Source organism: Gambusia affinis, linkage group LG11 (assembly GCF_019740435.1).
Source record: "Gambusia affinis linkage group LG11, SWU_Gaff_1.0, whole genome shotgun sequence".
NCBI classification, from domain to species: domain Eukaryota; kingdom Metazoa; phylum Chordata; class Actinopteri; order Cyprinodontiformes; family Poeciliidae; genus Gambusia; species Gambusia affinis.
Window position 1 is genome coordinate 4,838,325 of NC_057878.1, and position 19,728 is coordinate 4,858,052.

At 38.7% G+C, this 19,728-nt stretch overlaps 1 protein-coding gene across 1 annotated transcript in view; it reads right to left on the reverse strand.

Annotated features, from left to right (window-relative positions):
* arhgap20 (Rho GTPase activating protein 20) overlaps nt 1-6,255 on the reverse strand; it is a 76,318-nt gene extending 70,063 nt beyond the window's left edge. The window contains exon 1 of the mRNA XM_044131818.1: nt 6,056-6,255. The gene's annotated coding sequence lies outside the window, so the exon portion shown is untranslated. The remainder of the gene's footprint in view (nt 1-6,055) is intronic.
* Between the last annotated feature and the right edge of the window lie 13,473 nt (nt 6,256-19,728).

The following is a 19,728-nucleotide window of genomic DNA, read 5'->3' on the forward strand; positions in this document are numbered from 1 at the left end:
CTTGTTTTAAATGCTACAAACATCAGAAAGGGAATCATTCATTGACAAATCATGGATGTAAATAATCAACAGGACATTCACTGGACTTCCTGACTGTGTTGTAAAATCGATTTTTTCAAGCTTTTCATGTTATAATATTATTTTCCCATTAAAAACAAAACAAACCTGGAGTGTTGCCTTGATTCTTTTATGCTTGTTTGAGAAATACTTTAATCTTCCATGGCAACCATTCAGCAGACAAAAACACCTGGGTGAACCTAGCCCCGCCTTCGAGGACGATGCTCCTCCTCCAAGTTGCAGTTTCCAAGCTTCCTCCTCACGAATCCCCCATTCAGCTCCTTCAGACTAGCCAGCAGCAATTAGCAAACACCTGGTGGATCTGCACATCAGCTGAGCTCATTATAGGAGCTGCATCTCAGTGCAACACTGGTAGAAACCTTGTTAAAGGCAAATAGAGAAGCCATGTTGTGGTGACTTTCTGAAGGCAGCACTTCAGAAAGAGCAGGAGTTTCTTAAAGAGACAGAGGCTCCATTTCAAGCCGTTAAATTACAAAGTCAAATTTCTCCTAAGTCATGTTTCATTTTTACAACAAGCAAAGTTACAATCATAGTTACGAGATTGCGCTGTGAAATTGAAAACACATAATACTGCCCCTTTAAGTCTTGAGTGCTGACCTAATACAATCCTGTCAGGAAGATGAATTATGCACAGTGAAGTATTTTAGCAAGAATCTAGTTGGCTACGATCATTTCATGATGTCACTAATTCGACATTATGCACCTTTACTATGTCGACTCAGTTCTAACAATGTAAAAATGAGGAGAAGTGATGCGAGTTTCAGAAATTTGCCTCCTTCTGTTAGTGTAGTAATTCTAGCTTCCCTGCTCTGTTTTGGCAGCTGTTCCAGCTGTGCGTGAATGTTGGTGCACGTGAGTCTCTGCTGTGCAGTCAGCTAGAGGTGACCGTTCAGATTTTACTCAGTCACCAGATGTTAAGCAAGCTCCTTCTGAGATGAAAAGCACCCAGACGGCTCTGAGTCGGCTCTGGTTTCATTTTCACTGCTGTTGCTTTCAGTTTGACGTCCAGGTGCTTTAGTGTATCGCCAGTGTGTACTTAAATATTTTAAGTACACACGAGTCGCGTCAAAAAAAAGTAGCAGTTCCAGGTCCAGTATAAGTGAACCATTTCCCATCGGCTAGTAAAACTATTCATACTCTCAAAGCATTTTACTGGGATAAAAAAAAAAAAAAGAATAAAAAAATAGACCAGCACAAAGCCGCATATATTTATGAAAAAATTATAAATTCAAATCTTAAAAGTTCTGGGGCCTCATGCATAAATCGTGCGTGCGCACAAAAAAATGTGCGGCGCCAAGTCGGCATGCGTAAAAATGAACGTTGTGTCATAGTGTGTGTAAATACAACAGCACACTTTTTTTGCTGGTGTGAAAATGTGATGCAGTCACCCAAACTTTTCCTGTGGACAACATCAAACTACAAAGCGTCAAAACTCACCTAAATACGCTGAAACTGACGACATTCAGTGTCATCTAGACCAAGAAGCATCAAATCCGACGTTTTTCGAGATTTTAATATTTTATTGTTCAAACGTAATCGATGAAACTGAACCGCATTTATCCTCAGACGATAAGCTAACTTTTAACTTTTCAACTTTTGTCTCATAAAGATGTAACGCATTGGTCGGTGCGCCAAAGTGCCTTTGGGGTTATTTCATTCTCACTAAAAGAAGAAAACGAGTTAGATCACCAGATTAACTCAAACCTGCTGATTAAAAGTAATCAACAGGTTTGATTATTTTCAAAGAGATCAAGGCGTGTATGCAATCACACATATATAATGAGTAGCTGCATAAAGCTGAGCCGCGTAAATGTGGAGAGCTTTGGCTCTGATGGAGAACATCGCCAATGGAAGGATTCAGAGGGAGCGATTGATCAGAGATCATATTGATCTGCTGGGAAATGTCGCTGATGGTTTATGAGCGTTTAGATTAATCCAGGCTGATCATCCTGGAGCTGTGAGCAAAAGAGCCATGCGGCATCGGTACCGGCCCATCTGCACTCATCCTTCAGTCGAATCACCCGCTTTGTGAATGCGCCTTATGGACATAAAGCGTCCTTATTCTGTAAATGTACAACTTCTGCACATGATTCTACTATTTAGAATAAACGTGGAATGGAAGTCCTAAATCACATCCAGTGCAAACAACAGCCTTCACTCTGATAATCATCTGTGGTTATAGTATAATTTAAACTTAGAACAAACCTCTCTTCCTGTGAAGGCCTCAGAGGTTTGTAAGAGGAAAGAAGTGAACAAACAGCAGCAAAAAGATCAAAGGACACCGCAGACAGAAATATCTATTTGGTGATGATATCATCTTATCTGTCCATCATCCAAAATAAAAAAAAACTTTAAAAACTTACAGCATAACTGCTAACATATCAAGTCTTGACAGGTGACCTTAATCAGAGAACTATGGTGGTAACTATGGAGGAGCTGCAGAGATCAGCAGCTCTAATGGGAGAATCTGTTGAGAAGACAACTTTTAGTTTAGTTCACAAATCTTTAACTTTTTGCAGTGCTGTTTACAGGTTGCCACAGCCTTATCAAGGGCACAGAAAGTATGTGGGAGAAGGTGAGAACAAAACACAAGCACCAGGACCACCACCGCAATCTCTAGATGTGCAAATGAATTAGACTAAAACCTCACAAGATAAGTTACTACAGCTTAAGCACAAAGTGTCTAAAGTTCACACTGAAGGAGTTTTACCACAAATCCACATCACTCTTTTGACTTCTTTCTAGAAAATGTCAATGCTATGTATAATTTTTCTTCTTGGTTGTGCTAATTTACATTGGTCAATCAGATAAACTCCCAGTTAAATGAAGGTCTTAAAAAATAAAAGTTCAAATGTAGATTTTGGACTGTTGGTCTAGACTCTAGAGAAACCACTGCAGTTATATACATTCCTTGTCATGATGTGTTGTTTGAAGAGGACCCAAATGCAGAGAGGCAGAGGCGGAGTGTGAATTTTGAAGATTTCATGAAAAAAAAATGAACAAAAGCTTACAAAAACAACCATGGGGTTGACAGGGAGCCAGGGGAGAACAAAAAACATCAGGAACAAATAAAAGCACAAGGAGAATCACTGCGAGACCGAGATCTAAAAGGAGAAACCATCCAAGAGTGAGAGAAGAAGAAGTGTTTAAGTACTGGGAGAGTGAATGCTGGTGCAAAAGACCTGGACTGATTAGCTAATGGGTTGCAGGTGTCTCTCTCTGAGTGGAGAGAGACAGGAAGTGACACAGAGGCGAGAGAGAGCACACTGGGGGCTAAAAAATAAATAAAACCTTATAAAGTAACTAGACATAAGAAACATAATTAAACTAGAGTTACAAAGAATAACTAGACACAAGACATAAGCATATTTAACTAGAATCACTAAGAAAGCACCAATCTAAAGCAAAGCAGAAGCAAGGCTGACTACAGTAACACAGGATGTTGAAATTAGACCCAAACTCCAAAACAATCCAGCACCCGACAGTCGAATCATTTTAATCACTCAAACATTTTTAGGAAAGTAATACTTAGGTATCATTTGCAATTTTCTGTCCCTTCAGATTAGAGGATGTTTGATGTCCTGTGTATGAGTTTAGGTTTCACCAGTTAATCCTTCAGTTTTCAGAACAATAGTTTAAAACTTGTTGGGAGTTTGATGTGATCAGAACAAAGCAACTTTAATACCATACTATATTTTTTTTTGCTGTTGTTTTGTGCATGTGGAAGTACTTTTCAATAGCCCAAGGGCCCATTGTTCTCTTCGTACGACTGAACTAAAAGCTTCGCCTTTAGCCTTAAATCGGAGCATCGCAAAGCTGCAGGCATGTCTGCGAATCTTAAACCAGAAACTCTATCTCTGGCAGCGCCACAGTGTCACCATGGTAACAGAGAAGTTGTTTTCCTTTCCTCTGTGGAGAGACTAAAACCCAAGAAGTCGCTTAAAAATTAAATCCTTCCATCTGTTCTGAAAGTTGATGTCATGAGATGGAGTTGCTTGTATGGACTCACCTTTCGAGAATAATAGCGTTCAGGACAGTTTAATGGGCGCACACACGTGCCAGAGGTTAAAAACATCTCAGAAAAAGACAGATGGTACAAATTACGGGGTAGAACCATAACAGCTGTAATCTCTGACCAAGTGAGGGATTATCAGCTACTTAAAGTTAGTCTCATGGACCCAGCAGGGATGAAACAGACAGGTTCATAACTCCAGCCGATTTGTTGCCGATATTCTGGAACTAAGGAGGCTCTGTACTTGTCACAGCTTCTGACTTTAACAAGAATGTGCTGTTTGTGAAAATCTCAGATTCATTTATTCCCGAGTGATTATTTGGGGGGGAAGGGGAGATGCCAAAGGTGTTTGTATTCCTGCCTTTCCGAAGAAAGACACTTTTTGTGTTTTGCATCCTTATCTTTTACTGACTGTTGCATCCACCCAAGTGCACAAACACCTATGCTGATGGTTGGCCTTCTGTAAAGCAAACCCCAAGGTTGACTCAGAAGACGTGCCAGCATAGAGACGGTGCTGAAGTACGGGGGGGGGAATCCTGCCAACATTTGGTTTTTCTCAGCTTTTAGAAGCTCGCACAAGTTTTTTATTCTACATTCTATCACCTTCGCTACAATTTCAGACCCGTTTCTGTCTCTTAGCTTGCTGGCCTGTATCAAAACTTAAACAGTAAACTGGGTAGTGGAAGTAAATGTACAAAAAAAACAACTTTCTCTGAGTGATGTTGAAAAAGTAGTTCATGCCTTTCCTCTTTTACTCTGGATTATTGTGTATGTTTTTGTCCAGTCGACTGAATTCATTACTTCCAGTTCCTGAGTGACTAATTTAATAAGAAATTAGGACATTTCTCATTCATTTGCATTACCACCTATGAAATACAGAAATGCATGTAAAAAAAATGCAGCTCATAATCAATAAAGGCCCAAATGGCCAGGCAATAACCAACAACAAGAATATAATCTTTCCATGTTACCAATCTCATCCTTTACGTTTCCAGCACACTGAAAGAGAATTGTTTACAATATTTAGGTAATAACGTCCAGTTAACGTCAAGTTATTATTTTCTTTAAATGTATAAATACTTCATTTTTGCTTGGAATTTGGGAGACATGATGTCAGTAGTTCATAAAATAAAAGAACAATGTTCATTGTACTCAAAAGTACACCTAGAAAGAGTAAAATCAGAGAAACTGGTCGATTTTCCAGAGTAATGTTTCTAAGGCAAGGCAAGTTAACTTGTACTTCACATTTCAGCAACGGGGCAATTCACGGTGCCTTGTATGATGAGAACATAAATCAAAAAACACAATTGAAACTATAAACAAAATCAACAACCGGAACAACGACGAGAGTTCATATGTTCCAGTTATTATTCAGAAACGGGATTTTAGTTTAGTGGTTTAAAGGAAATCAGTTCTCTGGTTAACAGAACAGGCTTTGATGAATAGCAAGCTTTCAAATATATTTTGTCCACCTGCATGTGTAAACACTTTACCACCAACTCATGCTGCTTGTAAAACTTGTAGAGATAAATGGTACTTAATAATTTGTTGTGACTAAAAAGATTAATTATCCAAGCTGGTTTATCCATTCAGATCATCTAAATGCCGTGCTGTTAGACTTCTCGCACGCACCGAGGATTATTGAGACTGCCAAAGCGTCCGTCAAAAGCCAGCGCTGACTAATTAGATTACGGCTCACTCGGGCTTCCATAATACCAGACGGACAGCTGACAAAGGCAACCAGACAAAGAGTTTCGGAGCCTCGCGGAGCAGAATTATGAATGAACGTAGGAAATGGCAAATCGTGAATGACGGACAAGCAAAAACCTTCCCAACACTCTCAGAGGAACGGTTCTAAAACTTTCTTATCACAAGAACATGTCGAACTTAGACTTATCGCCACGTAGAGTACAGTCGGTTTTTCTAGTCGTGTTTGCCAATGAATGAAAAGGAGGAAACTCTTACCTTGCCAGTAAAAACATCATTCTCCTTTGGTTATGAACTGTCATATTTTCTACCCAGTTATACGTAAACTGGCTGTACGCTTCACTGGCAGCGTCAGCTGGTTCTCCATGTCGATGCATGAAAATACTCATAATTCTGACTTCACTTGGTGTTTGACGTCTGCTGTGGACCTAGCCAAGTGTTTTCTGCCCACTGAGGCCGTCCTGCAGGTTTTAGATGTCTCCCTGCTTTAACGCACTTGATTTCGACAACTGCAGTTCAGTAAAAGCCTGTTGATCAGCCATCAATTAAAACCAGGTGTGCTGAGGCAGGAAAACACCTAAAACCTGCAGGACCATTGTTGGAAAAACGAGTCCATTCAAACAACTTCTGGAATTGCCAAGTTATAATGAAAATATGGACAAAAGTTAAACATATTTGCTCCCAATGCCATGTTTTTAAATATCAGACGTTACCACAAGAACATTGCACGGCTTCCCGTTTTAACAAATAAACAAAACTTCCCAAAAGCCAGCAGTGACAAATCCTGGAGCGTCAAACTGTTGTGGTAAACAGATCTGGGAATGACAAGAGGCCGAGGGGGAAAAAAATGTGTTTGAAAGCCAAGAGAGACATTTGTGAAATAAAAATCCTCCACAGATGCGATCGTTTCCCTGCGAGAGGCCGCAGGGTGAAACTGACGAAGGACAATATCAGCAATAACAAGAAATGTTGATATAAATCACAGGTAGTTTGTGCATTGTAAATGTAAAATGTGTGTATTTCATGAGTAAATGTCCTCTGACGTACGTATGAGACGAGAGGACAGATCCCAAATCCTGAACGTATCCTAGAACACTTTGGGTTCTGGCTGCAGCATTAAGGGTCGCTTTGAAACACAGTAAAACAATTATGGAAGAATGAATGGACGGCATGGAGGAGATTGCATTTTTTCAAATGACATTATCTGAAGGATTACAGCAAAGATGAGAAAAATTGAGAGAGCCCATCCAGGGAACGTTTCTGGATCAGTATTGGATGTCATACGTTAGACGTTGAGCAGGTTGCAGAACATGAGAAACAGATTTCCAATCATCTTTATCTGTATCTCCTGCAGCTGTGCATTATTATTTCATGTTGGAGCCAACACTCATGGCTATGTGAATAACCTTGTATAACGACAGCTCTAACAAGAACTATTAGTGCCTACTTATTTGTTCTGACGGTGTTCCTTTTTTTTCTCTTTTTTTTTAATCAATAAACATTTTAATTGCAACAACAACAAAAAAGTTGAAAATAGTTTCAAACAGATTTTCCTCTTGATTCACTGTTATTTCTGTTTGGAGCCACACCAACGGAGAGAGAGAAAAATAATAAATCTTTCTGCTCGTCTTAGTTCTGGCCAAAGAGATAACGGAGAACTGGAAACCTATGAAAACAGCAGCAGAGACACACTCCACTTCCTTCTGTTGGAACGAAATCAAAAGAGCTCGACAAAAATGTTACAAAATACAACTAAGCTAATGAAATTGTCTGGGCTCCTAAAATTATTAAGTACATAAACATGTTGGTTGTAATATTTTAAAAAGTATCGGAACTGGATGCCAGGTTTAAGGAATGGACATCCAAGGGAATCACTGCTTTGTGCACAATAATGAACAACAACATCTTAAATGATTTCGAAACACTCAAAAGAAAATATTCTTTGGACAAACAGGACTTTTATCGATATTTGCAAATAAGGAATTTTGTTAACTTAAAAATTAAACCAATCACTGACAAGAAGATGAACTTAATGGAAATTTTTATTAATGCCTATAAATCAAAAATTAAAGGGAAAATTATCTCGCTTATTTATAAAAACCTTATAGACCTAAAAAACAATTCAACCCTACATATCAAAACAAGATGGGAGAGAGAGGGCAATTTGACAATAACAGAGGAGGAATGGACAATAATATGGAGATATCAATGGACATATAATAAATCACTACAATGGCAAGAATTTGGATGGAAAAATTTGGTAAGATTCTTTATCACACCTGCTCAGAAATGTCACTATGATGGAAATCCTCCTGCATGTTGGAGAAAATGTAGAAATCAAAATGCAAACCATTATCATGTCTTCTGGGACTGCCCAATTATAAAACATTACTGGAAAGAGATAAAAAGTGCTCTACAAGACATTTTTAAGCAAAACATTCCTTTGGAGTTCAAGCTTATGTATTTAGGTATAATTCCTCAAGATGCCATAAAAAGAAACAAATATCTGATGACTATTTTATTGACAGCAAGTAAGAAAAACATTACAAGAAAATGGTTATCACATGACAAACCAACATTAGACGACTGGATTAACATAACATTCAACATCTATGAAATGGAAAAATAACAGCCTCTCTCAATCACAGGACTGAACAATTTGATCAGTGTTGGAAGATTTGGGTAGTCACTATGTAAGACCTAAAAGACTTGATTACATTAAACTGTTAAACTTCCTCAGCAATCCACTCTCCTAGAATAGCCACGCTTTATAATTATTTTATATTATAATGTTTTGTTACTGTATTCCCCTTTTTTTTCTTTCTTCTTCCTTAGTTTTTTTCTTTCACACTTTTTTTCTTTATAATCACTTTAAAATCTTTCTCAGAGAAGTGTAGTTACATTTTTGATTTGACTGTTATAAGGCAATGGTCTATATGTTAATCTTATTTCAAATGTTGAAGTTAGTTTGGTGATGCCTATTGTCATGTAAATGATACTTTCTCGAGAATCAATAAAGATATAATCAAAAAAAAAAGAAATTGTCTGGGCTCCTAAAATTATTAAGTACATAAACATGTTGGTTGTAATATTTTAAAAAGTATCGGTACCAGTCAAAAGTGGATTTTTTTTTTTTTGGGGGGGGATCTAAACAGTTTTGAAGACAGACAAATGATTAAGAGAAAAACAGAATCAAAACCTATATGAACAACTGCGCCAACATGGCAACCCACGTGGCTTGGTTGTCCATGCGTGCTTGTGTTTTTGAAGTGTTGCAGAGGATCGTTTTTAACATGCAGGTTGGAGACCAGATTCTCTAATTCGAAAAGATTCCTAGCTCTCTCCTACAAACACACGAGTTCCTGCTGCTGATTTAATAAGCATCCCCAGCTCCACTAATGAAAGCATTTCCCTCCACCATGATTACTCCAAGCAAACTAATAACGTTGCAAGTTATTGATGGGGCAATAAAAGCTTTGCAGCAAATGTTTATCAGTTTTATTACCCTGCTCATGCTGATAGCGCCGGTTCATTTCTGGAGTGAAATTAGCTTGCTGGAACCAGTCCTCAGTTTCTTGAGAACGATCATATGTATTTCCCAGCAGATTTTCCTCTTGCTGTTGAGATTTTGTTGTTGTTGTTGTTGTTGTTGTTGTTTTATAGGTAAGACGTTGGACAGGACCAAAACAAAACTTCGGGATTTAAACAACAGCCCGGCAGCAGGCATTGAAATGTTTACTTTGTATCATTTGTATCTGATCCAAAAGCCTGATGCTGCTGGTTCTGGATGTTTCATGTGGCCTTGACACATAAAGAAAAAACTGTCTAAAAAAAAAAAAGACGGGTCACAGGAGATGTTTAGTCACTCTTTAAAATAACAGTGTAAATTAAATTAAAGTTGCAGAACGACCACTCTTTCATTTTGAACAAAGTGAGACATGATTTTCAATCTGAAGTCTGTTGACATGGCGACAATGAACTCACTTCTTCTTTTTCTCATTCGTCCATAATTTCTCATGTGGTTTAATCTGACACATGAATTCAGGTTGTTAAATTTCCCACATTTACTTTTGAAATTTGACCCTAATTACAGCTGTCACAAACAACCACAAACCTCGACGATCAAAATTCGGATTTTTGTATGATCGCGCAAGAAAACGTAGTCCATCACGGACTACGTTTTCTTGCGCGTAGTCCGTGATGGACCGTTAAGTTCAAATAAATATTTGAACTTAAGTTCAAAATAGTTATTTTGAACTTAAGTTCAAAATAACTATCTTTGAATTTAAGTGTTCAAAGATAGTTATTTAGCTTTTCATGAATTGTTAAAAAAATCAATAAATTTAATTCCAGGTGTCGCACATCTTACACGATGCTATTCTGTTGTGTAGATATTTATTTAAAGGTTTTAAGTGGAAACCTAAACAAGCAAAACTTGAAGTACAAATTAAAAATAAGACTGAAGTAAATTCCAGCGTTTGGTTTGAAGTTCCAATCCAGCTTCTTTTCAATATTTATGATAATGAAAGAGAAATTATTTGAGTTTCCTATCTTTTTTTTTTTTATCACGTCGTATGGCACAGAAATCTCTTTGAGTTGAACTGGGACTGGGTCTATTCTGAAAGGACTTGGATCAGTTCAGGATAAAATATTTAATAAAAACAAAACAGGTTATTTGGGAGGCATTTCAAATAACCTGCACAACTCCCAAATACGATTAATGGAACCTTAATCAAACTCATTTGAAAACCATATTTTAAATATCGAACCTTCAGCAGGCACGAATGTAGAGGTCCCAGATGACACGGTCAGCCAAAGTGAATCAGGAGGCAAATGCACCAGTCTGTCTGACGAATGTGGATCTCAAGCCAGTTTCCATTTTTATAAATCTTCAGGCAATTACTAGATAATCCTTCATCCTCAGACAGAGCAGGTTTCAAACCGCAGCATCTCGTGACCATGCATCAGGTTTTAGAGACAGAAAGTCTCTGTCAAGGACAGCTCTGGATGTGGCATTAATTTAAACGCACATTTGTGCAAATTAACTCAGAGCAGACACAACGGATTGTATTTTTTTGCAAGATGGGAAGATTGTTGGTTGGGAATGAGAAAGCTTTGAACTTTCTGTCTGTCTTTCCAAGGATCTTGGTGCATATGCACGGAGCAGAAACCCCACCTGCACACTGACCCAAAAACCTCTATCTCAACCAAACAATCCTGCCTAATCTAATGATATTATTTACTCAGAGAGGGAGTTGAAATATGCTCCTTCTCCAGAGAGCTTCGAATTAAAGGCGCGCAGTAACAGGCTGTGACTCACAGTTCAAGTATTAACCCCGTGTTCGCAGTCCGCGAAACGGCACTCAGTCGACACAAGATGAGTACTCTGTGCTTTCACACACTATTGAATTACTGCATCAAATCCCTTTACTTACAAGCAATCTAAAGGGTATTTTTCCTCAATAACGGAAGAAAGATTCCAGTAACTTTGCTAACGAAAAAGCTCTCACAGATTAAGGTGAAATAACCCGTTGGGTTGTCTGAACGACAGACCTCTAATCTGGACAAATTCAAATTTTAAATTCGTAAGATTGGATTTGTCTTGACTATATTTTGTTGTTGCTTTAATGTTTCTTTAACCCTTTACATCTGAATGTAGGTGAGCATTTGAACAAACAAGTTGTCATCTGTCAATCTGGGAGGTAAATGTTTTGATATTGATGGCAGGAAAAATGCCAGAAATGAAAACTTGTGGCTCTTTTAACTGTTTCATGTTTTAGTACAGGAAGTGAGAAGTGTGCAGAAATGAGACTTTGAATGGGCCACTTGACAGTGTCTTCTGTCAACATTCACATGCGTTATTTCATATTGTATGTCTTCTTAAAAGGCCGGTATTTTGTATTTTTCTAGACACATAGTAGCACAGTCAAGCAACTGTTTTAACTTCAGTTGTCATAAAAATGCTGTGTATATCAAATATAACTTAAAATAAATTTTACTTCCTAATTTAAGGCCTTGAAATTGGGCCTCTGTCTCTTTAAGAAACTGCTGTTCTTTGTGAAGGCCTTCAGGAAGTCATCTCAACATGGCTCCTCTATTAACCCTTTACGTTTTTACCACTGTTGCACTGAGAAGTCGTTTCTATAAGGAGCTCAGCAGGTGTGCAGTTTGACCAGGTGTTTGCTAAGTGCTGTTGACTAGTCTGAAGGAGCTGAGTGGGGGAGGGCTGCTCTATGGGTCGGAAACTTGCTGCAGCTCCAAAAGCGGGGCTAGGTCCACGTAGGCGTTTTGCATAGCTGAACGGTTGCCATGGAAATGAAAGGATTTCTCAAACATGCATGAAAGAATCAAAGCAAAAATCCAGGTATGTTTTTGATGAAGGAATAACATTCTAACATGTAAAGCAAAAGTCAATTTTACATAATACTGTCCCTTTAACATTTTCCCTTTAGCGTTCCCATTTCCCTTTACTTTAGATCGAGGTTGCACTGTGTTCAGCATGGATACATTAGAACATCATTTGTAAACTACAAGTCTCCTGTTTTATTCAGTTTCAGTCTAATATAAAACATAACCTCAGCAGATTTTGCTTCGTTGTCGCTGGTTATGTAGTTAAGAGCCAGAAATGTTTTGCTCTCAGGACAGGATGCCTAAAGAGCTGGCAGATGATGGAGAGTCTCATTAATCGAATTTATTATGGCCATCATCATCTTGAAAATAAACTTCATCTTGGACTCTGTGCGTATTAGCTGGCTCTCTGGTTCGCTGCCAACATGGTATTAGTGCATCGGATTAACTCTGCGTGCTGATGAGGTCCATTTTTTTTCTGCACGGAAGAAAAACCAAATGTTGTGTTTCAGAACACTGAGCACTAAGAGGGCTAAACGTTGGGAGCGTAAATCGCGTTGGGATCAACGAAGAGAACAGAAAGTGACTCTCATTCCTGGAGGAATGTCAGTGGTGAAACGGTGTGTTTCCCACCTGAAGGTCACACATTCTGTGTTTGGTGTTAGGAGCATGATTCTGAGTCCAGTTATGTTTGGCCCGCTGTGGGATGCCTTTCTTTGGCCATTTGCCAATCTTCCAATTGGAGCATTTCATTATATTCCTCTTTAGACGGAGCTGAACGGGGAGATGCAAGACAAAATGAAAAATAATAAAACTCTGTTTAGCAGCTACAGAGCCGCTGAGTTGGTTTTGGCAGCACTTTTCATTTTGTCCTTAAAAGTTTTGGCATCACTGGCCTTCCATCCACAATAGCTCTCAAATATATTGTCTTAGCAATATTGATATCTGAAATGGGGTTTGGTGTTGACTGTTGCATGCCGTGTTTTGTAAATAATCAGTGCAGATGATATGATAGTAATGGTCACTTTGACATTTAGTGAGAAATGTGTGGATTTTTACCTAGTCATATCTTCAGCTTAATATATGCCTGTACAAATTATTACCACAATAAAGTAGACATTGTTAAGCCTAACCATTGCCGAACTTCACATGTTCAAACTGAAATGCTCGATTCAATTTGCATGACTTAACCGGCTGATGAGCAACTCCCCTCAAAACTCGTTTTCACAGTGTACAGTTCAGCATACAGTCTCTTAATTTTCATAGATAAATCAAAACGCTGTCACATTCCACCGTACGGGAAGGGAGGAGATGGACACGTTTGGAAGAGGAGATTTTTTATTAGAAACCAAGTTGAGTTATGGAAGGCAAAGTGAACTGATTCGGAAAATAAGCAAAGGCTTGGTGAGACTGATTAATGCTACAGGCAGGAAAAGGACGAGCAGGTACGACGATCAGGGAACCAGAATCTGGTCACGAAGCAACACGTTCATGTTGTTCAAAACCAACGGGAGGCGGCTGCTTTTTGCACTTCCCACAAAGTGTGTCCCGGCTCATTGTTAAAGATAGTTTAGATGTACATACTTAACTTATGGTTGCTTAAAAAGGCCATTTTTAACAGAGCTTTACCTCTCCAGAAACAAACAATGCCATGCAAAAGTGTTTGGACCCTTTGTATTTTTTACAACCGCAAACTTTAGCATATTTTCTTGGAAATTTATGTTGTAGATTAACATAGTTTTAAAAAAAAAAATCTTTTGAAAAAAAATCTGAAAGGTGTGGCATACATTTTCACTTATCTTCCTTTATTCTTATATCCCTAAAAAAAAAGATCTGTCATTCTCCTAATGAGTGCAAATTGCATAAATACAGTTAAAATGTTTGGTGAAAACAAAGTACAGCATCCCAGGAAAGCAAATATTCACATGTGAACCATGGAGATGTAAGCATCATGATGGGGGAATGCTTTGCTGCAGCAGAACCTCAAAGAATCCACCGTGAGTCCTACGGTTAAATTTAGGTGTTTACGTGTAATTAAATAACTTTTAAAAAAAAAGATTAAACATCAGTACATGAACATTTCTTCTGGGAGAACTATTTCATATTTCACACCTGATGGTCCGGTAGACTCGGTTCGATTGAGGACCAAATTTGTTCCATTTTCAGCAGGTTTGCTTTCACACTTGAAAGGTTGTGAAAAGCCTGTTCCCCTCCTCGCCTGTGGTGGCACTGCACCAAGAACCCTGAAAGAAACGACATGAAAAACCTCCAAGGAAGACATTAGGACAACGTCCTACTTTGGAAAATGTGAACAAAAATGGAGGAGCTTCAGATTTTGTTGATCGGAGGATTTTTCTTTTGTCTTTAGTAAAAGAGCACAAGCTACTTCTGCTGCTAGCGTTAAACTCTCGCCTGAAATTTTGGTCATATTTACCCAGAATGCCCTGCTTTTTGACCAAAACAAGGCCTAGGTTTTTAGACGGAGCAGAGTTCACTTTTTTTTGGTCCAAAGCTAAAGTTCGATTGCGCATTCACACGTCTCCAAACGAACCAGACTTTCTATCTAGGCAAACCGACGAGAGTTTAAAGTAATTGCGCCCCTATGCGCTTCTTCTCCTAAACACACTCCATGTTTTGGAATTATGATCACAGCTCTCCTCTTAAATATGGCAGCACAATATCGCCCAAAGGAGCAACGTCCAGTAAACGGGTTCTTCCACAGGATGACTGATGCAGAGCCAGCCACATGGAGGATGAGGGGCCGCTGGTTATGTGAGAAACGCCTCCAAATACATGAACCTTTCCCCCACAGGAGGAATGGCACTAAGAGGTTTGTGACATTCTCAGCGATTGTGGTGCGTTCTGGAAGCGGGTTAATATCCAAAACCAACAGTCGCATGTGTTATGAATCTGCAAGTCAACAGAGGAATCCCATCACTCAGGCGTGATGAAGTGAAACCAATTAGTTGAGGTTATTAATGTTGTTGTTTTGACAGAATATTTCCCCGCTTGAACTTCATCAGAATCTGCCCCCAAAACACCATCCATTATGGTTCATATTCAGACTGATATAAATCTGTCTCAGTTAAGGGTTTCTCTGGACCAAAAGAAGGGTTTGAAATGTAAAAAAAAAAAAATTTTTAAATGGCGAGATATTAGTGGAAAGTCACCAGTAGAGAATAAAGTGGGTCAACAGCTGTGCTTGAGCACAAAAAGACCTTTAGATGCTATACGTCTTCAAGATGTTCGTCCTCCCTGCTAAAATTTAAAGCCCTGGCCGTTGCAGAGGTCTCCTCTGCAGAAGGATAATCTCTGTAACTACAGTGTTTACATCGGTCCCTCATTCCTCATATTATTAGCTTCGGTCGTCGTAAAATCTGGTGTTAACGCTCATAAACAACCTGCATTCCAGAGGGAAGCTCTTTGAAAGAGAGATGAGGACAATCCCACTGCTGCCAGCGCTCCGATTGTTCCCTTAAAGGGAAGAAGAAAGTGCTGTGAACCAGGTGCCCTTGTTTTGTGTTATAGATTGGTGATCTATCATGCTTCCTTGAACAGGTTAGGATATGTGTATACAAAACATGTTAATTGCATTTTTTTTTTTAACAAAATCATTCTTAGGTAGCGCTGCACAGTGGTGCAGTTGGTAGAGCTGTTGCCTTGCAGCAAGAAGGTTCTGGGTTCGATTCCCGGCCCGGGGTCTTTCTGCATGGAGTTTGCATGTTCTCCCTGTGCATGGTGGGTTCTCTCCGGGTTCTCTGGTTTCCTCCCACAGTCCAAAAACATGACTGTCAGGTTAATTGGTCTCTCTAAATTCTCTGTGTGTGTGCATGGTTGTTTGTCTTGTGTGTCTCTGTGTTGCCCTGCCACAGACTGGTGACCTGTCACCAGGGTGACCCCGCCTCTCGCCCGGGACGCAGCTGGAGAGGAACCAGCAACCCTCCTGACCCCATCAGGAACAAAGGGTGTTCAGATAATGGATGGATGGATGGATTCTTAGGTAATGACATTAGAGTCTGATCAGTTTGGCATATTATGAGGCGTTCTAGGGACTCCTGTCACTTTAAATCCAAATAAGCTGCTGCTGGCCACGCCCCCCCGCAACAAACGAGGCCTCGCATTGCATGGGTCACGTGACTGCTTCATTTTGCGTGTCGGTTTTCAAAATAAAAGCGTGATGAGCCGCTGCTTGATCGCATCAGAGGAGTATTTGTCTTCAGCAGTGGCCGAAATAAAAGGAACCTTTTATAGTTCATGTGTATTAATGATTTTGATGATGACACTCATCAAAATGTAATGTTTGTTACCAGTTTTCTCAATGGTTGATTATTGAGACAATTTTGTGACTTTATATTTATGTTTTTATTATGTAAAACATTTTGACACTGTATTGTTGCTGAAATGTGCTACACAAATAAACTTGATTGAAAAGGAGCCAGCAAGAAGAAAAAATCTGACATCAGGGAATACTTGAGATGATTCACTCACAAGATTCTTAAATAACAATAATTAAACCCTTCACCTCCAAAATTCTCACCTTCTTGAAATTTCCACTATTTCTTTGTTCTGCAAAAATATATCAGTCTTGCACAGCAGAAACAGACTTAAAGCTGTTGGAAAAGTAAAATTCTGGCTGATGAGTAAAAATACAAGGGATCAGATCCGAGAGCCAATAGAAATCCAAGAAAAAGAACTTTTGAAGAATTTTACATTTTCATGAGGCAAATCAAAACTCAAAGAAAACTGTCTGCCCCAATAAGCACAGCACTCCGAGTACACTAAAACAAATGTCTATTGTCAAATCAGTCAATGACAGAAGAAATCAGCCACTAACAGTAAACATATACCAGGATTGGCTCCAAATAATTTTAATAACTAAAAAAGATTAGTTAAATAGGATTTAATTGACTCTCCTATTACTAAACGTGAGTTTGACAAAAACTTTGTGACAATGTTGTATTTACTAATTGTTTTTAAATATATCTGTCTGAGTGACAAGGCTGTCACACCTTCAACAGCAGATGTCACTAGTGAGAAATGAATGAAGCATCGAGTGATGAACCTTTGGGCAAAGCAACGGCCGGGAAACTTCATTGCTTCATGAGGCTTCATTTGGCCATCACTAGCGGAAGGCAAAAGCTCACAAATGGCAGCAACTGGCAACATAGAATGCAACGCAACAGAACAGATTGGTTCGACAAGACGAGGACCCGACAAAGACACAGAAACACAGGTGGCATTAAATACACAGAGGGTAATCACAGAATGAGACACGCCTGGGAACCATCAAGGGGTAGACAGGACAACATGGAGACTTGACACAGAAATCCAAACTAAACACACAGAAAACTCAAATCAACACAGAAGAAAACCCAATCTTGACACAAATTAAATCAGCTGATGTTCTTGAAGCCCTTGGAGTACTTGCAAAGTTTAGTCTATTTACACAAATATTAAATTTTGCATTTTAGGAAACATGTTTTGACTGTAATCAGTATGCAGCTGTTCTGTTTGTAACACACACAAAAAATTAACATTTTTGCTTTGCCAAGATATTTTGTGTTCTATGTAAATACACATTGAGGTATGTACTGAAAAATACAATAAAACTGTAGAATGAAATATTCTGTGTGTGGATTTCAAAATTGATCAAAACAAAATTTACATTTTTGGACATGTTTTTGTGTGATGATGTTTGTTTTAATAGTGCAACATGCCCATGCAGCATGAGATCTCGGAATAGGGTGGGACTGATGTAAAAAAATTTCCACCAGCAGTTTGTACCCTGTGCCATGCAACGCCGTGTTTATAAGCTTTACTACTACATCATAATTGAGACCCTTTCCACTGGTGCCATCAGTTTTTCCCTTATAAACAAAAAAGTCCCAAGTGTAACCATTGCTGGAGTCAGCAAACAATTTTTGCAATGTCCTTGGTGTCAACCAGAGGCATTTTGGTCTGGTGTAGCTTAGAAGTAGAAAAATAGGCTTAAAAGTAAAATTAAAAGTAAAAATCCAACAATTCTTAAATCTGAAGTAACCCATTGATGGGGATAGACAATATAACGCTCGCTTTGATTGTTACCGTAATGTCCCATTGATTGTCAGTGGGAAATAAAGTGGCATTTACCACTAAGTGACTGGTAAAGTTTCAATCAGCTTTGGTAGGGAGACTAAGTGTCCTCTTTTCCCCACACATGTCCACTTTTCATGCTTTGTCTGGAGCATCTGGGTAGATTTCTTTGATTAAAATGTCCTGTATTTCATCATTTTTCAGGAACCAAATCCTAAATTAATTGTCACATTGCAAATAATACGCCAGCTTTTCTTTCATCTGATCTCCTCCCCATCCTAAGCTTCTACCGCCACCATAAAAACACTATATAGTAACTAGTTATAAAACACCAATTATGAAACATTATTTTTGTCAAATGCCATCATCAAAATCATCAGGGAGATATACATAAACTATGATGATCAATGTTCCAGTTATTATGAATCAAAAACAATTCTAAACAGGTAGGTTTATGTTTTGCAATTTTCTGTAAGCTGGAAGTTTTCAGACGATCGGAGCATCAAACCTGAATGCTGCGTTTCCATGGTTGGTTCTGGTTTTGGGTATGCAGGCCATACAGCCTTAGTGGGTCTGGACGACTTACACAACATGTCTTTAACATACTTTTTAGTTCTAAGACATTCAGAGATTTAAAAACTAGCAAAAGTATTTTAAAGCATATTGTCAGAGCTACAGAAAGCCAGTGTAAGGACTTATGAACTGGGGTGATGTGCACTATTTTTCTTTTATTAGTGAAAATGCGAGCAGTAGGGTTTGAAATCAGTTGCAGGTGTCTGACTGACATTTTAGGCAGATCTGTGAAGACATTGTTGCAGTAATAAATGCGACTAAAGATAAACATATGGATGAGTTTCTCTAGATTGCTGGGACGTAAGGTCTTTAATTCTGGAATTAAAGACCTTTCAAGTGATGGAAGAATGACTTTTTAATTAACTTTTATGTGTCTGAAGGTTCAGGTTTGAGTCTGTTACTACACCCAGATTTCAGGCCTGATCTCTACTTTCTAGCTGTAATGATTGTTGATTCTTGATCTTCCCTCTTTAGGTCAAAAGATAACCTCAGTTTTGTTTCTAATAAGTTGGGGAACTTTACAGCACATACAACACATTGATTTACTCTAGGCATCTGTTCAGTGCTTTGATAGGTTCAGAGTTACCCAGTGACACCGTAATGTGGAAGTGTGTATCATCTGTGAAGTTAGTGTAGCTATATGCATATGTGACGTCTGTCTACACTAATGAGAAGTTACCTACTGAAACAAAAAAACAGATAATTCTTAACATTCACATGGCTCAGTCTATTGTGACAAGCACTGTTAAAAATGCTAATAAATTTGAAAGACCTTTCTAAAGAGTAGAGACAAAGAAAAAAACAGAACATAACCTCTGCATTCTGTGCAGCTCTATAGTAACTTGCTTAGTTAGTAGTTCTGTGAAGTGAGGGTCAGTTGTTCTTTACATTCGCTCAGGTATAAAAGGAAAGGGTTAAACCAGGTAGGAAGGCAGAAC